This window comes from Arachis ipaensis, chromosome B06, assembly GCF_000816755.2.
Source record: "Arachis ipaensis cultivar K30076 chromosome B06, Araip1.1, whole genome shotgun sequence".
Taxonomy (NCBI): domain Eukaryota; kingdom Viridiplantae; phylum Streptophyta; class Magnoliopsida; order Fabales; family Fabaceae; genus Arachis; species Arachis ipaensis.
In genome coordinates, this window is record NC_029790.2 from 12,306,373 (window position 1) to 12,312,571 (window position 6,199).

A 6,199-nucleotide genomic window follows, 5' to 3' on the forward strand; every position below is an offset into this window, starting at 1 on the left:
TTTATATTAATTTTATTTATTTTTTAAAAAATTAAGTGAGTTAGCCCACTGGCTCGCCAATCCCACCATAAAGTGAGGAGAGCTAGCATTTTGAGTTCGTTGTACTTGGCAGGACAAGTTGGTCGATCCCCTTTTTAGGGCGGGCGAGGCAAACTACCCGCTTTGCCACCCCTACCCCAAATTATCTTTTCAACTTACGGCATTACACCCTATTTCACAGCAGTTTATCATTCGAGTCTCCCACTATCCTACTTTACCATCAAATTCCCCACCATCTTCTCTGGCCAACACCGTTGCTTTTCACGGTACCTTGTCAATGCTACACATCATCTTCTCTGTTGACTCGCTGCTCTGGTCTGCTCCAGTGCTTCAATGTGTGGTTCTATTATGGTCTTAGTGGTCAGATTTTACCTCACTGCTTTACTAATGCTGTTATAGTATAATGGTATGCTTTTACTTTATTCTCTTCCAATTTGTTCTGTTTTATGCCTTTTAGCATTTTTAATTCTTGTATTCTATGTCTTTTTTATGTTTTGAGTGTTCTCTTTCATATTATGTTATTTTTTATTGTTTGTTATTTCTATTTCTATCACATATTTACATATTTTCCATATTTTTTAATTTTTTTTAATTTAAATTTCAATCGGCACCCAATTACTCAAACCGAATCTACTCAAATTTGATCAGTTTGGATTGGTTCGAGTCCACTTTTTAAAAAATTACCTGATTCAGGTTGAATCGATTAAATTTTTATTGGTTTAGTTCTCTTTCTCTCTGATAAATCTAAACCAACCCGACCCAACTCTTGAACGTGCCTACTTTCTCTTCTCTACACAAGTACCTGTGTTGTCCATAATTTTATGTTTTTTGTATAATTTTTAAAATGTTTGATATAATTTTGATGTTTAACAATTACATATTTTTAGTTTGGTCTTTTGTGATTTTAGGTCATTTTGGATGGAAAATTTCTCATTTTTAGATGTGATATGACTTTTAAATGTACTTAATTAGTGTTTGGGTGTTAGCTAGGGATGACAATTTTTTCTGGTGGAGTGGGTATTCACAAAGATTTACCCATCGGGGGAAAATATAGGGACATTGTCTCCGTGCGAGGATAGGAAATGGGTATCCGTTTAATAATAGGGTAGGGCGGGGTAAATTAGGACAATAGGTACTTGTATAACTAATATTCATTAGTATGAAATTACTAACATATCCCTTATATATTATTTGAGAAATCCTAATTTCTTCTCTTAAGTCTTTTCCTCACTCACCCTCACTTAATAGTTGCCACACTCGCAGCCTTACTCATCCTCATAGTCACCACGCTCACTCGCTCTCACTTGCGAGCTCATCGCCTTTACTAGCAGATTCGTCGCCGCTTTCAGCAATCTTGTTCTCGCCACTTCTAACAGCCTTACTCTCCCTCATTGCCTCTACCAACAACCTCGTTGTTGCTAAATTTTTGTCATTGATTTGCTACTCTGATTTACCTCCGTCTTAAGGATGTAAGTTACCGAACCAAACTGAAAATTATCGCAAAATCGAACCAGACCAAAAATTACGACAACCGATTTGAAAACTGAAAAAATAGGTATTTTTTTGTTTTTTTTCCAACAAAATTAATCAATTTGGTTTGGTTTTCGATTGGTTCGATGAAAACTGAATCGAATAAAACCGAATCGAAGATATACATAGAGTGTCAATATTTTTATTGCTTTACCCTTTAACATAACAACAAAAACCCCTAAACCCCCAAGTCACTCAACGCCTCCCCTAACCCTAACCTCTCATTTTTTGCTTCTGAGTTCTGAGTGAGTAGTGACTAAGTCTCCATTCTCCGTTCCACTTATCCATCCATACCGCCTCGCTACCTCCCTCTAACAGTCCAACCTTCCCTCATCCATAGCATCGTTCCCCCTCCCTTGCATCCTTCTCACGCAATCCAAGAAGTCGTTCCCTTGCATTGTTCTTCGTCGTGCCGTCATGAGGCCCAACCGCAACGATCTTCTCCGTCGCGGCAGTAGCAAAGACCAGAGGGCGCCACGAACCGTCATAGTCACCAAGTCCGAGAAGCCCTTTCCGTCACCAAGTCTCCATCGCAACAGGCTATCTTCGCCGAGAAATAGCAGAAGTGGAAGCCTTATCCTGCAACTCAACAATGTCTTCTTCAAAGGTTAGTACATTCACCACTTTAAGTTTTGGAGTCAAATTTGTGGTTATTGCTGGTTCTGTTGTTGATGGTCACAGCCCTAATTTTTAAAGTTGCTGGTCTAATTTATTGTTTAGTAAAATTTGTTGTAATTCTTGTTGTTTGATAATAAATTATGTGTATAATAATTTGTTGTATGTTGTTTATATGTTATCTTTATATATATGCAGCTAGCAAGTAATGAACAGCCCAGTAAACCCACATCTGAAGCTGAAGGTGCAAATGTTAAGTCTATGGTGCGTTCGTCAACAGACAGTGGCTTGGATTCAGATCAATCATGGGGTTGATTTCGTTGTTATTTAGTTCTAAAGTGTTTGTTGGTTTGTTTGATTTTAAGATGGTACTTGTCATACATTTTCAAGTATGTTTGTTTTATGTTTATTTATGTGTGTTTGTTTTATATTTAGTTATTCGGATTGAAAATGTATTGAATTTGGATGTGATATACTCTTGTTATTTCAGTTTATTGACTATTTTAAACATCTGTTTATTGTGATTCATATTCTGCTCGCTAATCAAAAATTAAAAACTGAAAAAACCGACCAAACCAAATTGCTATTGGTTCAGTTTGATTCGATTCGGTTGTTGTAAAAACAGCAAACCAAACGGTTGTGTATTTATAGGAACCAAACATATCGCTATATGTTGGTCTACTACTCTAAATCAAACTGAACCGATAACACCCCTACTCCATTTTGTCTCGTCATTGCCATTGGTCTACTACTACTCTACTCCGCCGATTGCTCTTTTTCATCGCTGGCTACTTTTTTTGTTGGTATGAAATTAAATTAAATTGGTGTTTTTGTTGCTGTGAAATTAAGAAGTTTTTTGTTGCTGTGAAATAAATTAAATTGGTATTTTTTGTGGTTTGCTACGTTCTTGTAAATTATAATTAGTTCATCTTCTATTTTGATGTATAATCCTAGTAAAATAGTAATAGAGGTAATAAACTGCTTGTTACCTACATTATATTTAGGGTTAAGTACGATTTTGGTCTCTAACATAAAGGTCGAAAATTTATTAAGTCCCCAGCCTTTTTTTCGCTATAAAATGGTCCTGAAGGTTTCAGTTTGTTTTAAAATCGTCCTTCAGACGAAAATACCCTTCCCCCTTCTTCCCCAAAATCAACCAAAAGCATAAGCTAAACCAGAAGCTGAAGCAGAACAGAAGCAAAAGCAGAACAGAAGCATAACAGAAGCAACATCAATGAACTCAGAACTCAGAAAATCATCATCTGAACTCAAAAGAACAACAATAACAAAAGCAGAACAACAACAACAACAAAAGAAAAACAAGAACCCGTAACTCAGAAAATCATCATCATCATCAAAACTCAGAACCCAGAACTCAGAAAAAACAATGGATAATGGAATCAGAAGAACAAAAAAAAAAATAGAAACCAGAAGAATTGATAATCAGAAGCAGAAGCAGCAGAACTAGAAGAAACCAGAAACCAGCGAGGAGCAGCAATGACCGGCGACCGAGCAAGGAGGAGGAGAAGAAATGGCGAGCGGCGCGCAACGTCCACCCTCGCGGATCTGCTGGCGTCGATGTCGAGCCAGATAGAAAAGTAGCGGCGAGATTTGGAGGTGAGATCCAGCGGAGACGACAAGGACCGAACGACGAGGAGCAGCGGCAACGAGGACCCTTCCCCTTCCCTTCCGCCTCTTCTTCCCGAAACCCCCATCCCCTTCTCCCTTCGCGTTTTCCCTTCCCTTTTTCCCCTTTACGCGTTTTCTTTCTCTTTTTTTATTAGGGTTTTTTTTATTAGAGGTAATTTAGTAATAAAAATTAAAAATTCAGTAAAAATGACGATTTTAAAACAAACTGAAACCTTTGGGACTATTTTGCAGTAAAAAAAAGGTCGGAGACGAAATAAATTTTCGGCCTCTATGTTAGAGACCAAAATCATACTTAACCCTTATATTTAATTTTAATTGTATTGTGAAGTTTAATCTTATATATGTATTTATGGTTTATGAACATGTTTGTTTGTTGCTATTTAAGTATTTAAAGGCTTTTAAGATTTTGTCTAATATCATGGATTGTATTTGTATTAGGTTTTTTTTTTCGATTTCTTTAACTTTTTCTTTCTTTTTTTTAAGAAAATCAGTGAATATTTGCGGGGGATCCAATATTTAGTGGATATCGAATATTCATTAGCCGTCACAAATACAAAACAAAAACATGAAAATTTTTTGAACAATGGAACGGGATAGAATAATTCTGTCTCCATAGTAACCAATTGCCATATTGTTAACTAAAAAAATACACATACTGTAATTAAAATAAACTGATAGCATCATACAATAATTGATTCATTATGCAATTATATTTGAATTATGAATTATAATAGCTGAAATAATAGTTGATAAAATAATGGATAAAATGCACACTTAAATCAAATAGAGCTTAAAATTACACAATTTACCCAAATAAAAAAACGTTACATGGATCTCCCATTAGCACCTTTTTACATAAATCGAATGAGTCTCATTCGATTTGCCAACTCTCACACTAATTCGAATCAGGCTAAGTCGAATCACTGTGATAATATGCAAATCGAAAATAGCTAACTCGATTTATGCATGCATGAAACCTAGTGTTAGTCGAAAATAATTTATTTCGACAACAAGGTAAATTCGAAGGTCAGTAAGCACGTGTCTTCGAAGAATAACTTACATTGAGAAAGAGAATCTATGACAAAGAATATTGACAAGAGTTAGAACTGCCACGTCTTGGTCAAAGGCTAATCGATGTGTAGAAATCGAAGAGTACAGATTTCGAAGGTTATTTCTAACAGTTATGTTTGACGAGTAGAAGAGACGGGAACGGTTACTGATAGATTAATGTACATGGAGGTTACAAGTCAATTTGATTGGTTGAATATTTTTATAAATAGAAGAAAACTCGAAGGCATAAGGGTTGAAACTTTGCTTCAGAAAATACTCAAGCACACTTATATCCCAGTGAATTACTGAGTCTGCGTTCAAGTTTCTTTTCTGTAGGGTTTCTTCCACTGTTTTTACTTTTTTATTTACATTTTCTGCGAACTTTACTTTTCTTGCAAATTTACTTTTCAAGCATCATTTACTTTTCTTGTTCTCTTTAAGATTTAGTATTTTGTCTTTTCAAATTCAAAGTCCTTTGATCTTGTCGAAGGCGATTTATTGCTTTATTTAAATTCAATGCAAATCATTTCAAATTCAGTCAATTTATTTTCAAAGTCTTTATTTATTGTTTTCAGATTTCCTTAAGTTTTTGTCCGATCGAAAGGTCTTTGATGCACTTTAATAGAACTGGTACTCACAAAGAGGAGTAGGTTTTGCACCAAGACCACTAGGTATCGAACCATCATCGATTTGTTAAAAATCGACAAAATACCTAGCCTAGTAAATCGAATGACATTGATTCGAATTAAGCATGCAATTCACGTCCTAGTAATTCGAAACAAACCGGTTCGATTTACCCCTTGCGTTGTCTTTATATAATTCGAACGGGGTTGATTCAAATTACCATGAAGTAATAAATCGAATTAGGAAAATTCGATTTACTGTGAGGCCAACGTATATAAATATGATATGAACGTGAATCGAATTTATATACGTTGCCCTCACAGTAAATCAAATTTGCCTAGTTCGATTTATTACTTCATGGTAATTCGAATTAGCCCCATTCGAATTATATAAAGACAACACAAGGAGTAAATCGAACCAGTTTGTTTCGAATTACTAGGACATGGATTGCATGCTTAATTTGAATTAATGTGATTCGATTTACTAGACTAGGTTTCATGCATGTATAAATCTAGTTAGTTAACTTCGATTTGCATATTATCATAGTAATTCGACTTAGCCATTCGAATTAGCGTGAGAGTTGGCAAATCAAATGAGACTCCTTCGATTTATATAAAAAGGTGCTAATGGAAGATCTATGTAACATTTTTTTATTTAAAAAAATTATATAATTTTGAGTATTATTTAGTTT